Source organism: Coregonus clupeaformis, chromosome 40 (genome assembly GCF_020615455.1).
Source record: "Coregonus clupeaformis isolate EN_2021a chromosome 40, ASM2061545v1, whole genome shotgun sequence".
NCBI lineage: Eukaryota > Metazoa > Chordata > Actinopteri > Salmoniformes > Salmonidae > Coregonus > Coregonus clupeaformis.
In genome coordinates this window covers 6,992,355-7,016,204 of record NC_059231.1, presented here as the reverse complement: position 1 = coordinate 7,016,204, position 23,850 = coordinate 6,992,355, and positions in this window count along the sequence as shown.

The window sequence follows — 23,850 nt, the reverse complement described above, 5'->3', positions numbered from 1 at the left end:
CGGGGGTCACCAAATGTCCGGGGGTGTCCAGTCCAAGTGCTTAGTGTGTGTGTTCCCCAGTGATGGAGCGGCGTATCGGGCTGAGGGTGGTGAAACGTCTGGGCACGCTCATCTGGTGGTCGGAGACCTGGGGGAACACACACACACAACAGCAATATGAATGGCAGGCAGAAGTACAGATCAGGGCTGGGCAAATATCGTGGTGAGAGACAGAAGGCAGAAACGAGTTACCGGAGGGGCTGAAGATCGGAGAGTAGTCGAGGTCCAGAAGGCAGGTTGGGATAGACGGGGCAGTAGAACAAGGAGGCAGTCAAGAAAGGATCGGTATCACAAACAGGAGTCAGAGCGCAGACAGGCAGGTTACTGGTCCGGGTTTGAAGACGATCTGACAGGGCTTGGCTGAAAACCAGGGCTTGATATACTGGGAGAGGTAGTGGGGAAATGCAGTTCAGCTGGCAGAGTAATTAGAACAGAGTGAGGCAAGGTGAGGATGGTGAGTGGGAAATGCAGTGCAGCTGGCCAGGTAACAAGAGCAGAGCAGGGCAGGTGGAGCTAGTTAGGCTGAGTAGAGAGAGGGAGGTGAGCAGAGTGGAAGATAATTGAATGCAATTAATGTTGCTACCAGGGAGAGAGAGTGCTCATGACAGTGGGACTATTATTTGTTTTTCAACAGGACAATGACCCAACACACCTCCAGGCTGTGTAAGGGCTATTTTACCAAGAAGGAGAGTGATGGAGTGCTGCATCAGATGACCTGGCCCCCACAATCCCCCGACCTCAACCGAATTGAGATGGTTTGGGATAAGTTGGACCGCAGAGTGAAGGAAAAGCAGCCAACAAGTGCTCAGCATATGTGGGAACTCCTTCAAGTCTGTTGGAAAAGCATTCTTCAGACAAGGAGGTGACTGACAATGTTGTTGTGTTGTTTGATGCAAGAAACCACTTTACAAAATAAAATGCATTATTATCCCATACCATTATTACAGAGAATTAGACATATGATGCTACCCTCTGCCTATTGGTTACTTAGCTTATTCAAGCCTGTCTCAAAATACAACACTGCCCCTTTGAGAAAATAAAAAGCTCTTTACCAGACTCCCTTTTTAAAGATGTCTAGAAATGTACACGTTTTGTGCTTTTGTAGGAAGCAATCACTCCCCTATTGCTGACTACAAATGATCTATAACTGGGCTAATAACTCACTAACTAGCAAAGGATATGAACTAAATGTGCACATGTGGTTACATACAGCTCTTGCTTTGATCTCAAAACAAGCTCATTTACTCACGACCAAACGAAGGGCACTGTGGTAGACGGCATCCAAAGGGTTAAGAGTAGTAGCAGCTGCACTTTGATAAATAATTTCACCATAATCAAGAACAGATAAAAAGGTTGACTGAATAATCTGCCTACTACTGCTTAGAGAAAGGCCCGATCTGTTTCTGTAGAAAAAGCCTACTTTAAATCTTAGCTTCTTAACTTTTTTTAAACGTCAAATCCATATAAATCCAAATGCCTAAATATTTATATGCGGGAACACGTTCGATTGGAGAACCATCTAATGAGTGAACATGTAGTTCATCTGAAACATTCTTACGAGAGTTTAAAAACAACGTGTATAGCCTCCCAAGTGGCCTAAGGCTAGCTGTGCCACTAGAGATCCTGGTTCGAGTCCAGGCTCTGTCGCAGCTGACCAGGAGACCCATTGTGCGGCGCACAATTGGCCCAGCGTCGTCCAGGGTAGGGGAGGGTTTGGCCGGCAGGGATGTTCTTGTCCCATTGCGCACTAGCGACTCCCGGGCCGGGCGCAGTGCACGCTGACTCGGTCACCAGGTGTACAGTGTTTCCTTCGACACATTGGTGCGGCTGGCTTCCGGGTTAAGCGGGCACTGTGTCAAAAAGCAGTGCGGCTCGGTTGGGTTGTGTTTTGGAGGACGCACGACTCTCGACCTTCACCTCTCCCGTGTCCGTACGGGAGTTGCAGTGATGGGACAAGACTAACTACCAATTAGATACCACGAAAAAGGCGGTAAAAAACATGTATTTTGTTTTGCCCGTATTAAACACAAGGTTAAAATCAGCAAGGGATTCCTGCATAGCTATAACATCTGACTGTAGTTTTGACAGATCAACAGTCGGGTCATTAGTGATAATAATAATAGCATAATAACATAATAGTATGATCTTAGAGAAGTAAACATTTTAACAGAGTGACCAATGGTGTTTATATAATAATAATAATATGCCATTTAGCAGACGCTTTTATCCAAAGCGACATACAGTCATGTGTGCATACATTTTTACGTATGGGTGGTCCCGGGGATCGAACCCACTACCTTGGCGTTACAAGCGCCGTGCTCTACCAGCTGAGCTACAGAGGACCACAGCGGAGCTACAGGGGACCACAGCGGAGCTACAGAGGACCACCCAGAGGACCACCCAGAGGACCACCCAGAGGACCACCCAGAGGACCACAGCGGAGCTACAGAGGACCACCCAGAGGACCACCCAGAGGACCGCAGCGGAGCTACAGAGGACCACCCAGAGGACCACCCAGAGGACCACCCAGAGGACCACAGCGGAGCTACAGTAAATATGTAAGTGCCATGCTCTACCAGCGGAGCTACAGAGGACCACTATAAATAGTGAAGAGAACAGGTCCCAAAATCGACCCCTGTGACACACCTTTATATACTTCATGAAATTCAGACTTAACCCCATCAATCACGATGGCCTGAGTTCTGTCACTAAGATAATCATTAAACCATAAACAGGCATCAGAGCTCAGGCCTATCAAGGACCACTTATTCAATAAAATAGCATCAACAGTGCCAAAAGCTTTTGACAGGTCCACAAACAAAGCAGCACATTTCAGTTTAGTGTCTAAAGCTTTGACAAGATGATTAACAACTAAAGTGTTTGCTGTAATAGTGCTATGCCCAGGCCTAAACCCTGATTGGTTTACATTCAAAATACATTTATCTGATAAAAAATAGCAAAGTTGTACATTTACCAAGGATTCAAGAATCTTAGCTAGACAAGGAAGCCTTGAAATGGGGAGATAATTATTAAGATCACTACTATCCCTGCCCTTATGGGGTGGCAGCACAAGAGCTGATTTCCTTACTTTTTTTCCTGATAATAATGCTAAATAAAACATTTGGGTTATTGAGCCAACAATGATGTGCGCTGCACACTTAAGCAGACGAGGATCCAATCGGTCAGCCCCTGTGGATTTCTTGTTGTCTATTGCTTCAGGAAACAGCAGAGGGAGCATGCCCCTATCCACATCGACGGGACCGCAGTGGAGAAGGTGGAAAGTTTCAAGTTCCTCGCCGTACACATCACTGACAATCTGGTCCAACCATGCAGACAGTGTGGTGAAGAAGGCGCTACAGCGCCTCTTCAACCTCAGGAGGCTGAAGAAATTTGGCTTAGCACCTAAGACTCTCAGAAACTTTTACAGATGCACAATTGAGAGCATCCTGTCGGGCTGTATCACCGCCTGGTATGGCAACTGCACCGCCCGCAACCACAGGGCTCTCCAGAGGGTGGTGTGGTCTGCCCAACGCATTACCGGGGGCAAACTACCCGCCCTCCAAGACACATACAGCACCCGATGTCACAGGAAGGCCAAAAAGATCATCAAGGACATCAACCACCCGAGCCACGGCCTGTTCACCCCGCTATCATCTTGAAGGCGAGGTCAGTACAGATGCATCAAAGCTGGGACCGAGAGACTGAAAACCAGCTTCTATCTCAAGGCCATCAGACTGTTAAATAGCCATCACTAGCCATCTCCCACCCGGTTACTCAACCCTGCACCTTAGAGGCTGCTGCCCTATATACATAGACATGGAATCACTGGCCACTTTAATAATGGAACACTAGTCACTTTAATAATGTTTACATACTGCTTTACTCATCTCATATGTATATACTGTATTCTATTCTACTGTATTTTAGTCAATGTCACTCCGATATTGCTCGTCCTAATATTGATATATTTCTTAATTCCATTCTTTTACTTTTAAGTTTGTGTATTGTTGTGAATTTATAGATACTACTGCACTGTTGGAGCTAGGAACACAAGCACTTTGGATAATTCAGGAATGAACCAGGCGTTCGATCTACTGTACCTTTAACTCTCAGAGTTTTGAAGGGAGCATGATTATCCACAATAGTATTGAAGACATCTGCAAAAAGGCTCAAAGCTAAATCAGGTTCAGGGATAGCTGAAATACAATCAAGGTCACTAAAATAAAGATCATGTAAAAAAGCCTGTTCACTGAAGTTTTTAAAGGTCCTCTTTGTGACACGAGGCTTAGATGTTTGTATTCTCACGTCTCTAACACAAACAACTGGACAACGGTCACTAATGTCTTGGGAGACGACACCAGTAGAAGCATATTTCTCTGGGGTATTCATTAAAATATGATAAATCAGAGTTGACTGAAGGATCTCTAGGGTTGGGCCGTGTGGGCTTATTCACCAGCTGGGTTAGGTTTAGATCAGTACACGTCTTTGAAGGATCTCTAGGGTTGGGCCGTGTGGGCTTAGTCACCAGCTGGGTTTAGATCAGTACACGTCTTTGAAGGATCTCTAGGGTTGGGCCGTGTAGGATTAGTCACCAGCTGGGTTTAGATCAGTACACGTCTTTGAAGGATCTCTAGGGTTGGGCCGTGTGGGCTTAGTCACCAGCTGGGTTTAGATCAGTACACGTCTTTGAAGGATCTCTAGGGTTGGGCCGTGTGGGATTAGTCACCAGCTGGGTTAGGTTTAGATCAGTACACGTCTTTGAAGGATCTCTAGGGTTGGGCCGTGTGGGATTAGTCACCAGCTGGGTTAGGTTTAGATCAGTACACGTCTTTGAAGGATCTCTAGGGTTGGGCTGTGTGGGCTTAGTCACCAGCTGGGTTGGGCCGTGTAGGATTAGTCACCAGCTGGGTTGGGTCGTGTAGGATTAGTCACCAGCTGGGTTGGGTCGTGTGGGATTAGCCACCAGCTGGGTTGGGCCGTGTAGGATTAGCCACCAGCTGGGTTGGGCCGTGTAGGATTAGTCACCAGCTGGGTTGGGCCGTGTAGGATTAGTCACCAGCTGGGTTGGGCCGTGTAGGATTAGTCACCAGCTGGGTTGGGCCGTGTAGGATTAGTCACCAGCTGGGTTGGGCCGTGTAGGATTAGTCACCAGCTGGGTTGGGCCGTGTAGGATTAGCCACCAGCTGGGTTGGGCCGTGTAGGATTAGTCACCAGCTGGGTTGGGCCGTGTAGGATTAGCCACCAGCTGGGTTGGGCCGTGTAGGATTAGCCACCAGCTGGGTTGGGCCGTGTAGGATTAGCCACCAGCTGGGTTGGGCCGTGTAGGATTAGTCACCAGCTGGGTTGGGCCGTGTAGGATTAGTCACCAGCTGGGTTATGTTTAGATCATTACACACGTCTTTTAGACTGTCTGAAGGTTGCATTTCCCAGTCATAATTGAAGTCACCCAGGATAATACCTTCTGATTTAGTAAAAGAAGACAACAAACTAGTTAACTCCTCGAGTGCACAAAGGTTAGACCCCAATAACAGTTATGGAGACATTTTTCCCCAGACAAAGGCTTAAAGATAGTAGCTAAAAAAAATTGGCAAGGGAAATGGATTTCAGTAAAGAGACAGAAAAAATATTTTAAATAAAAATGGCCACTCCACCACCTCTACCCTGTCTGTCAGTTCTGAACACATTATAACCCTCTATTAATATCAGAGTCCAGAATGTCCCCAGAGATCCAAGTTTCAGGGAATACCAGAATGTCCGGATTTGTCTGCATAGTCCAGATCTTAATGTAATCCAGTTTAGGAAGTAAGCTCCTAATGTTCAGCTGCATCAACCCAAGTTCTTTACGATGTTTAAAGTCACCTGGAGTCTCCAACCCAAACAAGCTACGTTCAATAGGCGGTTGCAGGCCCTGTCTGATGGTTGATATTAATATAGTTGGTATGGCTATAAGATTGCATAGAACTGTACCATTTGGTCTATCCCTTTCAGTAATAGAGGAAGGAGTAGACATTGGAATGACTTTTCCAAGGTTAGCACCACAGGGCCTGAGGCCACAGCCAAGGTCAATATGAGGAACTCTAAGAGTAACCAATGATGGAATGTTATAAACTGACTTACATGGCCTTTGGTTGCTATCGTGCAACAGCCCAAGCCCTCTACGTAATTTGAAAACCGAGGTGGTATTCAAGTTTATGGAATTCACATTTGAACTAAAAGCACTGGGTGAGCAGACCTCTTTTGAGCTAACAATAGCAGATCTAAGAGTGGAGTTCAAATGAATGGGTACAAGATTACAACTGACAACAACCCTGGCAGTACAACGACAACGCTTAGAGAGGATGGGAGGTATTACCTGAGAGGGGCTTGGTCTGTCTCTGAGTCAATATCTTAACGTGATCTGGAAATATAAAGAGAGGCTCCTAGATGGAGTCAATTTCTGTAGAGCATCTTTTGTTTCCAAAAAGTGTTGAAATTGTCAATAAAAGTTCTGCCAACAGAGTGGCAGTAGTCTTTAAGCCAGATATGAAGTGCTAAGAGCCTGCTCAACCCTTCGCTGCCGCGACCCAGCGACGGCACGGGATCAGAGATAAGAACAACTCTCTCAGAACAGTGATGATTAATTTGCTATGAACAACTCTCAGCTCTGTGCAGATTCATTTAATAAGAACAACTCTCTTAGCACAGTGATGATTAATTTGCTATGAACAACTCTCAGCTCTGTGCAGATTCATTTAATAAGAACAACTCTCTCAGGAGTTAGAGATCCCTCCGTAGGACACAGGAAAGCAGACATGCTGGGTTAATACTACATGCTGGGTTAATACTACATGCTGGGTTAATACTACATGCTGGGTTAATACTACATGCTGGGTTAATACTACATGCTGGGTTAATACTACATGCTGGGTTAATACTACATAAAAAATAGTGTTTATAATAATGTCTGTAAAACGTTTTTTTATCTGTAGCATTCTTTATGTTCGGAGTGTACAAGCTGTCACTACATTTAAACAACATCTACATCTCTAGCATTCTTTATGTTTGGAGTGTTCAAGCTGTCACTACATTTAAACAACATCTACATCTCTAGCATTCTTTATGTTTGGAGTGTTCAAGCTGTCACTACATTTAAACAACATCTACATCTCTAGCATTCTTTATGTTTGGAGTGTACAAGCTGTCACTACATTTAAACAACATCTACATCTCTAGCATTCTTTATGTTTGGAGTGTTCAAGCTGTCACTACATTTAAACAACATCTACATCTCTAGCATTCTTTATGTTTGGAGTGTTCAAGCTGTCACTACATTTAAACAACATCTACATCTCTAGCATTCTTTATGTTTGGAGTGTTCAAGCTGTCACTACATTTAAACAACATCTACATCTCTAGCATTCTTTATGTTCGGAGTGTACAAGCTGTCACTACATTTAAACAACATCTATATCTCTAGCATTCTTTATGTTCGGAGTGTACAAGCTGTCAGTACATTTAAACAACATCTACATCTCTAGCATTCTTTATGTTTGGAGTGTTCAAGCTGTCACTACATTTAAACAACATCTACATCTCTAGCATTCTTTATGTTTGGAGTATTTAAATGTTCCCTACTACGGCTCTGTTACTACATTCTAAAAGCTTCTTTACCCCTTAGGACCACCGTACCATTCTACAGTATGTCTACCATTTGGAGATATTTAAGCCTATCTCTAATCTCATTTGCAGACTTTGAAGAGTGTTTACCAGTATATTTCTCCATTCCATTACGGGGCAGACAGGTGCATCCCTCCACACATTACAGCCAGCATAATTTATTCTTGATTAATGCAGATGCCTTCCACTTGGCTCTCACAGGCTACCTGGAGTCTATTTGGTGTGAATTACTGATGCCATTTCACTGGCTCAGAGTGGCCCTGTCCAATAAAGGGTCTGGGATCAGGCTGGGGCCCCAAACCACTCATATGATGGCAGGAACCACTAAAGCTTTTAATTGCCTTCTGTGCAAATGGTTCTTCTGCACTTGATCAAGAGTCTGGGAAGTTGGGCACGCCTGCCGGCTATGGGTTTCAGAGGGTGTGTGAATGTGTGTCTGTGTGTGAGAGAGAGGGAGAGGGAGAGATAGAGGCAGAGAGAGAGAATGAGAGATGACAGTCAGGTCTAAATCGTGTTCTACTAAATTCCTGATTGCATTACATTGAAGGGAAACTTCACCTCTAGACAAGGATCGCGTTCCCCTGCTCAGACGTTGCATGCATCAACACATGGTTGCGTTCCACGTCATCGACTGTGTCATTGACTGACAGATTGCTATAACATGCTGATACGTATAATACCTACCCAGGCGTTGTAAGATCTGTCAGCAACGCCTGGGCATACGATTGCACCCACTATTAGGGGTGTTTTCCCAGTCTCCCTACATAATTATGAGTGATGAGAGGTGTTTCAGACATAATTATACACTATAGCTGTATTTTTGAATTGTCCCGCCGGGATAGTTCAACCAACGACGTCATTGTTTGATTGAGCCTGCTGTCTGATCTAAAAATGAATGGAGTCATGTTTTGTAGCAATTATTGTGGCCTTTGTGTTTTGCCGATTGCACGATCACGCTAGCAGCGAGTAGATATGTTTGTCCTTGTTCAATAGAGCCATTGGACTTCCTGTCTGCCACGACATTGCAGCATATCTAGGTTGACTCATTTTCCCTGGCTTTGTAAAGACTACAGCCTGACGGGAGCCCAACTTTCTTGTCCAATTGTGTTCCCACTCTCAAAGGCGGGCTTTTCAAAATGGGGGTGGTCTATTTTCTACAGTTTCACAGAAGCTATGTTCCTGTGCACTGTCTAAATAATTCCAATGGCTGCTTTTGATGATTCCTCTTTCCAAGAAGAGCTGGACTGCTTCTGATCATTACACAGGTGCACCTTGTGCTGGGGACAATAAAAGGCCACTCTAAAATGTGCAGTTTTGTCACACAACACAATGCCACAGATGTCTCAAGTTTTGAGGGAACTTGGCAGTACGTCCAACCAGCCTCACAACTACAGACCACATGTAATCACACAAGCCCAGGACCTCCACATCTGGCTTCTTCACCTGCGGGATAGTCTGAGATCAGCCACCCAGACAGCTGATGAAACTGAAGAGTATTTCTGTTTGTAATAAAGCCCTTTTGTGGGGAAAAACGTATTCTGATTGGCTGGGCCTGGCTCCCCAGTGGATGGGCCTGGCTACAAATTGGGTGGGCCTATGCCCTCCCAGGCCCACCCATGGCTGCGCCCCTGCTCAGTCATGTGAAATTCAAAGATTAGGGCTTAATTTTTTTTTTCAATTGACTGATTTCCTTATATGAACTGTAAAAATTGTTGAAATTGTTGCATGTTGCGTTTATGTTTTTGTTCAGTATACATAAGACATACAGCCCTATTTATTTGAGCCGGAATACACTAAAGAGGAGTTGAGAGAGCGAGAAAAATAATTGCGAGACCAGCAAGCAACGATGGTGGGCCATGGTCAAACTCCGACTCGTGGTGCTGTCTGGTGGTTCTGTCCAGCCATGCCGACAGAAGAGGAATGTCTGCACTGCAACGAATTAGATTGCAGACAGTTCTTACTGGAGAGGGTCACTGCAGACCCCATGGATTGTGTGTGTGACAGACCATCCAAGTTTCAGCACACATATGGATAGAGGGGTGCTGGAGACGATCAACTGGCGGTGGCAGCCTCGACCAGCTGGACCAGGAGGGAAAATGACAAACGAGTAAGTTATTTTGCTGTCGGTAGCTAGCTAGCAATATAAGCTATCTTTTTATGAGGCAGTGTTGTTAACAACAGTACAATTTTTTTGATTGATTCGGCCATAACAGGGCTTGCTAGTACCACTACAAGCCAAGCTAGCCAAGTTTAGCTAGCTAGATTGTTTTTGTCTATAGCTAAAATATACTGTAGCCTAACGTTATAGCTAGCTAACTAGCCTCAGTGCATCTCATTAGGAGCTAAACTGGATACATTTTTTGATGATGATGACAAAAAGTAAAGGAAAGACTTTGGCTTTATGACTCATTAGTCTTGGAGTAACTAGTTACTTATTTTTTATTTCACCTTTATTTAACCAGGTAAGCCAGTTGAGAACAAGTTCTCATTTACAACTGCGACCTGGCCAAGATAAAGCAAAGCAGTGCGATAAAAACAACAACAACACAGAGTTACATATGGGGTAAACAAAAACGTACAGTCAAATAACACAATAGAAAATAGAAAATCTATATACAGTGTGTGCAAATGTAGTAAGTTATGGAGGTAAGGCAATAACTATACCTGTGTGTTGTAGCTAGCTAGCTAACGTGTGTCTGTGTAGGAATAGTCTACAGTAGGAATAGTAGGAGCCAGTAGGAATAGTAGGAGCCAGTAGGAATAGTAGGAGCTAGTAGGAATAGTAGGAGCCAGTACGAATAGTAGGAGCCAGTAGGAATAGTAGGAGCCAGTAGGAATAGTAGGAGCCAGTAGGAATAGTAGGAGCCAGTAGGAATAGTAGGAGCCAGTAGGAATAGTAGGAGCCAGTTGGAATAGTAAGAGCCCATGAATGTTTAATAGTGTTTTTGTCTTTCTCTCACAGGATTGGATAGTCACACCAGATTAGATAGCGGTTAGACGAGGTAATTGAGGTAAAATGTACATGTGGGTAGAGTTAAAGTGACTATGCATAGATAATAAACAGAGAGAAGCACCAGCGTAAAAGAGGACACAATGCAAATAGTCCGGGTAGCCATGATTAGCTGTTCAGGAGTCTTATGGCTTGGGGGTAGAAGCTGTTGAGAAGCCTTTTGGACCTAGACATGGTGCTCCGGTACCGCTTGCCGTGCGATAGCAGAGAGAACAGTCTATGACTTGGGTGACTGGAGTCTTTGGCATTTTTTTGGGCCTTCCTCTGACACCGCCTGGTATAGAGGTCCTGGATGTCAGGAAGCTTGGCCCCAGTGATGTACTGGGCCGTACGCACTACCCTCTGTAGTGCCTTGCGGTCGGAGGCCAAGCAGTTGCTCTCGATGGTGCAGCTGTAGAACCTTTTGAGGATCTGAGGACCCATGCCAAATCTTTTCAGTCTCCTTAGGGGGAATAGGTTTTGTCGTGCCCTCTTCACGACTGTCTTGGTGTGCTTGGACCATGTTAGTTTGTTGGTGATGTGGACACCAAGGAACTTGAAGCTCTCAACCTGCTCCACTACAGCCCCGTCGATGAGAATGGGGGCGTGCTCGGTCCTCTTCTTTTTCCTGTAGTCCACAATCATCTCCTTTGCCTTGATCACATTGAGGGAGAGGTTGTTGTCCTGGCACCACACGGCCAGGTCTCTGACCTCCTCCCTGTAGGCTGTCTCGTCGTTGTCGGTGATCAGGCCTACCACTGTTGTGTCATCAGCAAACTTAATAATGGTGTTTGAGTCTTGCCTGGCCATGCAGTCACGAGTGAACAGGGAGTACAGGAGGGGACTGAGCACCCACCCCTGAGGGGCCCCCGTGTTGAGGATTAGCGTGGCGGATGTGTTGTTATCTACCATTACCACCTGGGGGCGGCCCGTCAGGAAGTCCAGGATCCAGTTGCATAGGGAGGTGTTTAGTCCCAGGGTCCTTAGCTTAGTGATGAGCTTTGAGGGCACTATGGTGTTGAACGCTGAGCTGTAGTCAATTAATAACATTCTCACATAGGTGTTCCTTTTGTCCAGGTGTGAAAGGGCAGTGTGGAGCGCAATAGAGATGGCATCATCTGTGGATCTGTTGGAGCGGTATGCAAATTGAAGAGGGTCTAGGGTTTCTTGGATAATGGTGTTGATGTGAGCCATGACCAGCCTTTCAAAGCACTTCATTGCTACAGATGTGAGTGCTACGGGTCGGTTGTCATTTAGGCAGGTGTCAAGGTCGAGGTAAGGAGTAGACCAAGGCGCAGCGTGATGAACAAACATGACTTTAATTAGTTAAAGTGTCAAAATACAAAACAAAACACGACTCGTGACGTCCACGGTATCAATGACCGAACACGGAACAAAAACCCACAACCACAAAGGGAAAACATACAGTTTAAATATGGCTCCCAATCAGAGACAACCAGGCAACAGCTGACACTCGTTGCCTCTGATTGGGAGTCACTCAGGCAAACATAGAATACAACAAACTAGAATGAACACCAACATAGAAATACACACATAGAAATGAACACACCCTGGCTCAACCTAATGAGTCCCAGAGCCAGGGTGTGACAGTACCCCCCCCTAAAGGCGCGGACTGCGACCGCGCCTCAACTAAACAAAGCAGGGGAGGGCTGGGCGGGCATACCTCCTCGGCGGCGGTTCTGGCTCCGGCCTTGACCACCACCCTCCAATACACCCCCCATAGTGCCCCTGGTCCAGTCTGGCCCCGCCGGCTGGAGCAGGACTGGACTTAACAGGAGCGATCCTTACCAGGCTGTCGACTCGCACCCCTGGCTTGGTGCGTGGAGGAGGAACGGGCCTTACCAGGCTGACGACTCGCACCCCTGGCTTGGTGCGTGGAGGAGGGACGGGCCTTACCAGGCTGACGACTCGCACCCCTGGCTTTGTGCGTGGAGGAGGAACGGGCCTTACCAGGCTGACGACTCGCACCCCTGGCTTGGTGCGTGGAAGAGGGACGGGCCTTACCAGGCTGACGACTCGCACCCCTGGCTTGGTGCGTGGAAGAGGGACGGGCCTTACCAGGCTGACTTCTCGCACCCCTGGCTTAGTGCGAGTGGCAGGAACAGGCCGGACCGGGCTGGCGACGCGCACCGTAGGTTTGGTGCGAGTGGCAGGAACAGGCCGGGTCGGGCTGGCGACGCGCACCGTAGACTTGGTGCGGGTGGCAGGAACAGGCCGGACCGGGCTGGCGACGCGCACCGTAGGTTTGGTGCGAGTGGCAGGAACAGGCCGGGTCGGGCTGGCGACGCGCACCGTAGACTTGGTGCGGGTGGCAGGAACAGGCCGGACCGGGCTGGCGACGCGCACCGTAGGTTTAGTGCGTGGAGCAGGGACAGGCCGGGCTGGGCTGTCGACGCACACCGTAGGCTTGGTGCGTGGAGCAGGGACAGGCCGGGCTGGGCTGTCGACGCACACCGTAGGCTTGGTGCGTGGAGCAGGGACAGGCCGGGCTGGGCTGTCGACGCACACCGTAGGCTTGGTGCGTGGAGCAGGGACAGGCCGGACTGGGCTGGCGACGCACACCGTAGGCTTGGTGCGTGGAGCAGGGACAGGCCGAACCGGGCTGTGGAGACGGATAGGAGGCCTGGAGTGAAGAGCGGCCACCACCCGTCCTGGCTGAATGCCTACCCTCACACACTCTGTGTGAGGCATCCGCACAGGACGTACAGGGCGGTGTACCCCTGGCCTGGTGGCCTTCTGGATCCGCCCCCTTTTCTCCTCCGTCAGCCCCGTCGTCCATGCCGTGTGCCCCCCCCTAAAAATTTTCTGGGGTTGCCTCACGATCGTCTGACGACGACCCTGATCACGCCGTAGCTCCTCTCTACGGCGCGCCTCCACCGTCTCTTCTCCCGGCGCTTCCTCCCATGTCCAGCCCAAGAGCTGCCCCTGGACACGCTGCTTGGTCATTGGCGGATGGGTTTTTCTGTCAAGGTCGAGGTAAGGAGTAGACCAAGGCGCAGCGTGATGAACAAACATGACTTTAATTAGTTAAAGTGTCAAAATACAAAACAAAACACGACTCGTGACGTCCACGGTATCAATGACCGAACACGGAACAAAAACCCACAACCACAAAGGGAAAACATACAGTTTAAATATGGCTCCCAATCAGAGACAACCAGGCAACAGCTGACACTCGTTGCCTCTGATTGGGAGTCACTCAGGCAAACATAGAATACAACAAACTAGAATGAACACCAACATAGAAATACACACATAGAAATGAACACACCCTGGCTCAACCTAATGAGTCCCAGAGCCAGGGTGTGACAGCAGGTTACCTTAGTGTTCTTGGGCACAGGGACTATGGTGGTCTGCTTGAAACATGTTGGTATTATAGACTCAGACAGGGAGAGGTTGAAAATGTCAGTGAAGACACTTACCAGTTGGTAAGCGCATGCTCGGAGTACACGTCCTGGTAATCCGTCTGGCCCTGCGGCCTTGTGAATGTTGACCTGTTTAAAGGTCTTACTCACATCGGCTACGGAGAGCGTGATCACACAGTCGTCCGGAACAGCTGATGCTCTCATGCATGTTTCAGTGTTACTTGCCTCGAAGCGAGCATAGAAGTAATTTAGCTCGTCTGGTTGGCTCGTGTCACTGGGCAGCTCGTGGCTGTGCTTCCTTTTTATTTTTATTTTATTTTGTATTTTTTTTGTAATAAAAAATAAATGCACTGTTGGTTAAGGGCTGTAAGTAAGCATTTCACTGTAATGTCTGCACCTGTTGTATTCGGCACATGTGGCCAATAAAATTTGATTTGATTTGATTTTGTAGTCTGTAATAGTTTGCAAGCCCTGCCACATCCGACGAGCGTCAGAGCCAGTGTAGTACGATTCGATCTTAGTCCTGTATTGACTCTTTGCCTGTTTGATGGTTCGTTGGAGGGCATAGCGGGATTTCTTATAAGCGTCCGGGTTAGAGTCCCGCTCCTTGAAAGCGGCAGCTCTACCCTTTAGCTCAGTGCGGATGTTGCCTGTAATCCATGGCTTCTGGTTGGGGTATGTACGTACAGTCACTGTGGGGACGACGTCATCGATGCACTTATTGATGAAGCCAGTGACTGATGTGGTGTACTCCTCAATGCCATCGGAAGAATCCCGGAACATATTCCAGTCTGTGCTAGCAAAACAGTCCTGTTGATTTCTTCCTGTATTTGCTACAGTAGATAACCCTGGGTAGTGGGGAGCGATAAACAATCATGGAGCGGCATCAGTGGAAGTGATTGGTTCTGTATCCACTCTGAGATGAGCCATTATTAACACTGGCCTGCTCGGACAACACTATTCACTGGGAGGTAATTGCAGATTCAGATCTCTGAGAGAGAGACTGGGAGTGTGTGTGTGTGTGAGTGCTAAGTGTGTGTGTGTGTGTGTGTGTGTGTGTAGGCCTACATGTTAGGGTTAGGGTCAGACTAAATTTGTGACTGGGAGTGAATGCACCTCTTTAATGATTGTCCCCTCTATGTCTCCTCTATAGTATGGTAGATGATAGATCAGTATCACTGCATGGGGCTGGGAGCCAGGGGAGGAAGAGGTGGAGGAGAAGGAGGAAGGAGGAAGGGAGGAGGGGAGGAGGAGGGGAGGAGGGGAGGAGGAAGAGAGGAAGGGAGGGGGGGAGGAGGAAGAGAGGAATGGAGGGGGGAGGAGAGGAGGAGGAAGAGAGGAGGGGAGGAGGAGGGGAGGAGGAAGAGAGAAGAGGAGGAGGAGGGGAGGAGGAAGAGAGGAGAGGAGGAGGGGGAGGAGGGGAGGAGGAGGCGAGGAGGAGGGAGGAGGAGGAAGAGAGGAGAGGAGGAAGGGAGGAGGGGGGGGAGGAGGAAGAGAGGAGGGGAGGAGGGGAGGAAGAGAGGGGAGGAGGAGGGAGGGGGGGGAGGGAGGAGAGGAGGAAGGGAGGAGGAGGGAGGAGGGGAGGAGGAGGGGAGGGGGAGGAGGAAGAGAGGAAGGGAGGAAGGGAGGAGGAAGGGAGGAGGGGGGGGTAAGGAGGAGGAGGAGAAGAGATGGGACTGTATTAGGAGGAGACAGAGAAACACCAGACAGATTGGAACTGACAGCCCCCTAATTTATGGCAGCAACATTCCAAGGACAGAAGTGACTTTGGAAGAACATAATTGGAGTGATAGGAATCTTAACAGGAATAATCTCTCCTAATGTGAAGCTACACCAGATACACCTACTACTACAACACAGTGTCACACCAGATACACCTACTGCTACAACACAGTGTAACACCAGATACACCTACTACTACAACACAGTGTCACACCGGATACACCTATTACTACAACACAGTGTCACACCAGATACACCTACTACTACAACACAGTGTCACACCAGATACACCTACTACTACAACACAGTGTCACACCAGATACACCTACTACTACAACACAGTGTCACACCAGATACACCTACTACTACAACACAGTGTCACACCAGATACACCTACTACTACAACACAGTGTCACACCAGATACACCTACTACTACAACACAGTGTCACACCAGATACACATACTAATACAACACAGTGTCACACCAGATACACATACTACTACAACACAGTGTCACACCAGATACACATACTACTGCAACACATTGTCACACCAGATACACCTATTACTACAACACAGTGTCACACCAGATACACCTACTACTACAACACAGTGTCACACCGGATACACCTATTACTACAACACAGTGTCACACCAGATACACCTACTACTACAACACAGTGTCACACCAGATACACATACTACTACAACAAAGTGTCACACCAGATACACCTACTACTACAACACAGTGTCACACCAGATACACCTACTAATACAACACAGTGTCACACCAGATACACCTACTAATACAACACAGTGTCACACCAGATACACCTACTACTACAACACAGTGTCACACCAGATACACATACTAATACAACACAGTGTCACACCAGATACACATACTACTACAACACAGTGTCACACCAGATACACCTATTAATACAACACAGTGTCACACCAGATACACCTACTACTACAACACAGTGTCACACCAGATCCACCTACTACTACAACACAGTGTCACACCAGATACACCTACTACTACAACACAGTGTCACACCAGATACACCTACTACTACAACACAGTGTCACACCAGATACACATACTAATACAACACAGTGTCACACCAGATACACATACTACTACAACACAGTGTCACACCAGATACACATACTACTGCACAACATTGTCACACCAGATACACCTATTACTACAACACAGTGTCACACCAGATACACCTATTACTACAACACAGTGTCACACCAGATACACCTACTACTACAACAGTGTCACACCGGATAGACCTATTACTACAACACAGTGTCACACCAGATACACCTACTACTACAACACAGTGTCACACCAGATACACCTACTACTACAACACAGTGTCACACCATATACACATACTACTACAACACAGTGTCACACCAGATACACCTACTACTACAACACAGTGTCACACCAGATACACCTACTAATACAACACAGTGTCACACCAGATACACCTACTACTACAACACAGTGTCACACCAGATACACCTACTACTACAACACAGTGTCACACCAGATACACCTACTACTACAACACAGTGTCACACCAGATACACCTACTACTACAACACAGTGTCACACCAGATACACATACTAATACAACACAGTGTCACACCAGATACACCTACTACTACAACACAGTGTCACACCAGATACACCTACTAATACAACACAGTGTCACACCAGATACACCTACTACTACAACACAGTGTCACACCAGATACACCTACTACTACAACACAGTGTCAAACCAGATACACCTACTACTACAACACAGTGTCACACCAGATACACCTACTACTACAACACAGTGTCACACCAGATACACATACTAATACAACACAGTGTCACACCAGATACACATACTACTACAACACAGTGTCACACCAGATACACATACTACTGCAACACATTGTCACACCAGATACACCTATTACTACAACACAGTGTCACACCAGATACACCTACTACTACAACACAGTGTCACACCGGATACACCTATTACTACAACACAGTGTCACACCAGATACACCTACTACTACAACACAGTGTCACACCAGATACACCTACTACTACAACCCAGTGTCACACCAGATACACCTACTACTACAACCCAGTGTCACACCAGATACACATACTACTACAACACAGTGTCACACCAGATACACCTACTACTACAACACAGTGTCACACCAGATACACCTACTACTACAACCCAGTGTCACACCAGATACACATACTACTACAACACAGTGTCACACCAGATACACCTACTACTACAACACAGTGTCACACCAGATACACATACTACTACAACACAGTGTCACACCAGATACACCTAATACTACAACACAGTGTCACACCAGATACACCTACTACTACAACACAGTGTCACACCAGATACACCTACTACTACAACACAGTGTCACACCAGATACACCTACTACTACAACCCAGTGTCACACCAGATACACCTACTACTACAACCCAGTGTCACACCAGATACACATACTACTACAACACAGTGTCACACCAGATACACCTACTACTACAACACAGCGTCACACCAGATACACCTACTACTACAACACAGTGTCACACCAGATACACATACTACTGCAACCCAGTGTCACACCAGATACACCTATTACTACAACACAGTGTCACACCAGATACACCTACTACTACAACACAGTGTCACACCAGATACACCTACTACTACAACCCAGTGTCACACCAGATACACATACTACTACAACACAGTGTCACACCAGATACACCTACTACTACAACCCAGTGTCACACCAGATACACATACTACTACAACACAGTGTCACACCAGATACACCTACTACTACAACACAGTGTCACACCAGATACACCTACTACTACAACCCAGTGTCACACCAGATACACATACTACTACAACACAGTGTCACACCAGATACACCTACTACTACAACACAGTGTCACACCAGATACACATACTACTACAACACAGTGTCACACCAGATACACATACTAATACAACACAGTGTCACACCAGATACACCTACTACTACAACACATTGTCACACCAGATACACCTACTAATACAACACAGTGTCACACCAGATACACCTACTACTACAACACAGTGTCACACCAGATACACCTACTACTACAACACAGTGTCAAACCAGATACACCTACTACTACAACACAGTGTCACACCAGATACACATACTAATACAACACAGTGTCACACCAGATACACATACTACTACAACACAGTGTCACACCAGATACACATACTACTGCAACACATTGTCACACCAGATACACCTATTACTACAACACAGTGTCACACCAGATACACCTACTACTACAACACAGTGTCACACCGGATACACCTATTACTACAACACAGTGTCACACCAGATACACCTACTACTACAACACAGTGTCACACCAGATACACCTACTACTACAACCCAGTGTCACACCAGATACACCTACTACTACAACCCAGTGTCACACCAGATACACATACTACTACAACACAGTGTCACACCAGATACACCTACTACTACAACACAGTGTCACACCAGATACACCTACTACTACAACCCAGTGTCACACCAGATACACATACTACTACAACACAGTGTCACACCAGATACACCTACTACTACAACACAGTGTCACACCAGATACACATACTACTACAACACAGTGTCACACCAGATACACCTAATACTACAACACAGTGTCACACCAGATACACCTACTACTACAACACAGTGTCACACCAGATACACCTACTACTACAACACAGTGTCACACCAGATACACCTACTACTACAACCCAGTGTCACACCAGATACACCTACTACTACAACCCAGTGTCACACCAGATACACATACTACTACAACACAGTGTCACACCAGATACACCTACTACTACAACACAGTGTCACACAGTGTCACACCAGATACACCTACTACTACAACACAGTGTCACACCAGATACACCTACTACTACAACACAGTGTCACACCAAATACACATACTAATACAACACAGTGTCACACCAGATACACATACTACTACAACACAGTGTCACACCAGATACACATACTACTGCAACACATTGTCACACCAGATACACCTATTACTACAACACAGTGTCACACCAGATACACCTACTACTACAACACAGTGTCACACCAGATACACATACTACTACAACCCAGTGTCACACCAGATACACATACTACTACAACACAGTGTCACACCAGATACACCTACTACTACAACACAGTGTCACACCAGATACACCTACTACTACAACCCAGTGTCACACCAGATACACATACTACTACAACACAGTGTCACACCAGATACACCTACTACTACAACACAGTGTCACACCAGATACACATACTACTACAACACAGTGTCACACCAGATACACCTACTACTACAACACAGTGTCACACCAGATACACCTACTACTACAACACAGTGTCACACCAGATACACATACTAATACAACACAGTGTCACACCAGATACACCTACTACTACAACACAGTGTCACACCAGATACACCTACTAATACAACACAGTGTCACACCAGATACACCTACTACTACAACACAGTGTCACACCGGATACACCTATTACTACAACACAGTGTCACACCAGATACACCTACTACTACAACACAGTGTCACACCAGATACACCTACTACTACAACACAGTGTCACACCAGACACACATACTAATACAACACAGTGTCACACCAGATACACATACTACTACAACACAGTGTCACACCAGATACACATACTACTGCAACACATTGTCACACCAGATACACCTATTACTACAACACAGTGTCACACCAGATACACCTACTACTACAACACAGTGTCACACCGGATACACCTATTACTACAACACAGTGTCACACCAGATACACCTACTACTACAACACAGTGTCACACCAGATACACCTACTACTACAACCTAGTGTCACACCAGATACACCTACTACTACAACCCAGTGTCACACCAGATACACATACTACTACAACACAGTGTCACACCAGATACACCTACTACTACAACACAGTGTCACACCAGATACACCTACTACTACAACCCAGCAGGGGCGGTGTGTTCAATAGGGCGATATGGGCGACGCACTGCCAAACGGGAAAAGGAAGGGATTTTTTTTCTAATCAATTATATCACGGCAACAGTAGTTATCAGTGTTCTAATCTGATCTGACTGCCACTAAATGTCAAATCAGGCTAAAGTCGTGCTTCAAATGGCCCCGCCCGTTTTTGGGGCGATTTCAGTCATGTTGAAAATCGCCCAGAAGTCTGTCATAGACTCCCATGTAAAATCTATTTTTTTCAAATTTCAAAGCTTTCAATACAATCTCTATGGGTGTCTGTGGGCTTGCACTTACGCGCTTTCGTCATACGTGACGTAACCATGAACGTAACTAAGAAAATAGCGGCTAGCAGCGTCTCTGTTGCGACCTGCAGTGTGGCGTTATCTTATGTTTTTAATTTGTACACTTAGTGGCGTTATTTTATGTTTTTAATTTGTACACTTAGTTTACAAACATTCTGCCAACCATGGATTTCCAGTGGTGGGTTTTGGACTGATCTTGTTGATCGTGTACATAACCGCTACGAACGGACTAAATAATGAAAACGCTGCTGGCAGCGGAATCCAATACAGCTGGGAGACTTGGCTGGATGACAGAGTCCCGGACAGAGAAGTGGAGCCGGCCGGCTTCACCCTGGTCAGAGCGGACCGCGATCTGACAGTCACAGGGAAAATCGATCCTGGTAAGAGAGCGACTCTGTACCCCCGACATTGAACTGCTTTCTGTGTCACTGCGACCTTACTATCTGCCCCGTGAGTTCCCCCAATTGTTTGTTACCGTTGTGTACTGTTGATAATCACAAGTTTACTGGTGAACTGAGACCAAGTAGAGACTTTGGACAGGGTGGATATGGTATAATAAAGGCAGTTTATTCAGAGGTAAAGATATCTGGAATCGCGTGCACGGACTCGTTCGTCAAACTCTTAGGGAGCTATCTGAAGAGAGCCCCGAAAACATTGTGTGCAGACATTTTATACAATAAATGATGTAGGTTGAATCTAGTAGTTCTGATCTTCTGATTGGTCCTGATGAGTTGGGCGAGGTCCCCTCCACTGTTGCATTGGCTCTGAGTCGGGTTCTCTGTCTTCAAATGTTCAGCCTAAAGAGAGGGGATTTTTGTGTGTGTGTGTGTGTGTGTTTAACAGTGATGATGTGTGTGTGTGTGTGTGTTATCAGTGATGATGATGTGTGTGTGTGTGTGTGTGTGTGTGTGTGTGTGTGTGTGTGTCCTCAGAGCAAGAACTCGTGAGTTGGAAGAACTGAGAGACCTATGGCGTGGGTGTTGTCCTTGGCCACCTGCTGACAAGGCTGACAAGATAGGACTCTTTTGTCCATTGTTATAGGATAGGAACAGCATTGATTGAAAACAAACGCCCAACACAAAATGGGTCTTGCACAAGATTTTAGTCAGACCAAGCTATAACATTATATATTTACTACGACAGTACATTCAACCAAAAGCTAATATAACAAAGGCATCAGAGATTATTTATAATCTGTCACAGAAACTGGAATCCATCTCCCCAGATCAGTCAATAAATGCTTCTGGTATTGACTTATATGCTGCCCCTGTCTTCATGTTGTTGCTGGACATATCTTTTTTAAAATGTGTGTAGGTCACCTAAATCATCAGAAAAATTGCCCCTCCTGAGAATTTTTTTCAGGAGCCGCCACTGCAACCCAGTGTCACACCAGATACACATACTACTACAACACAGTGTCACACCAGATACACCTACTACTACAACACAGTGTCACACCAGATACACCTACTACTACAACACAGTGTCACACCAGATACACCTACTACTACAACACAGTGTCACACCAGATACACCCACTACTACAACACAGTGTCACACCAGATACACCTACTACTACAACACAGTGTCACACCAGATACACCTACTACTACAACACAGTGTCACACCAGATACACCTACTACTACAACACAGTGTCACACCAGATACACCTACTACTACAACACAGTGTCACACCAGATACACCTACTACTACAACACAGTGTCACACCAGATACACCTACTACTACAACACAGTGTCACACCAGATACGCATACTACTACAACACAGTGTCACACCAGATACACATACTACTACAACACAGTGTCACACCTGATACACCTATTACAACACAGTGTCACACCAGATACACATACTACTACAACACAGTGTCACACCAGATACACATACTACTACAGCACAGTGTCACACCAGATACACATACTACTACAACACAGTGTCACACCAGATATACATACTACTACAACACAGTGTCACACCAGATACACATACTACTACAACACAGTGTCACACCAGATACACCTACAACACAGTGTCACACCAGATACACATACTACTACAACACAGTGTCACACCAGATACACCTACTACTACAACACAGTGTCACACCAGATACACATACTACTACAACACAGTATCACACCAGATACACCTACTACTACGACACAGTGTCACACCACATACACCTGCTAATACAACACAGTGTCACACCAGATACACCTATTACTACAACACAGTGTCACACCAGATACACCTACTAATACAACACAGTGTCACACCAGATACACCTACTAATACAACACAGTGTCACACCAGATACACCTACTACTACAACACAGTGTCACACCAGATACACCTACTACTACAACACAGTGTCACTGTAATGAATCCAGTCACACCAGATACACCTACTACTACAACACAGTGTCACACCAGATGCACCTACTACTACAACACAGTGTCACACCAGATACACCTACTACTACAACAGTGTCACACCAGATACACAT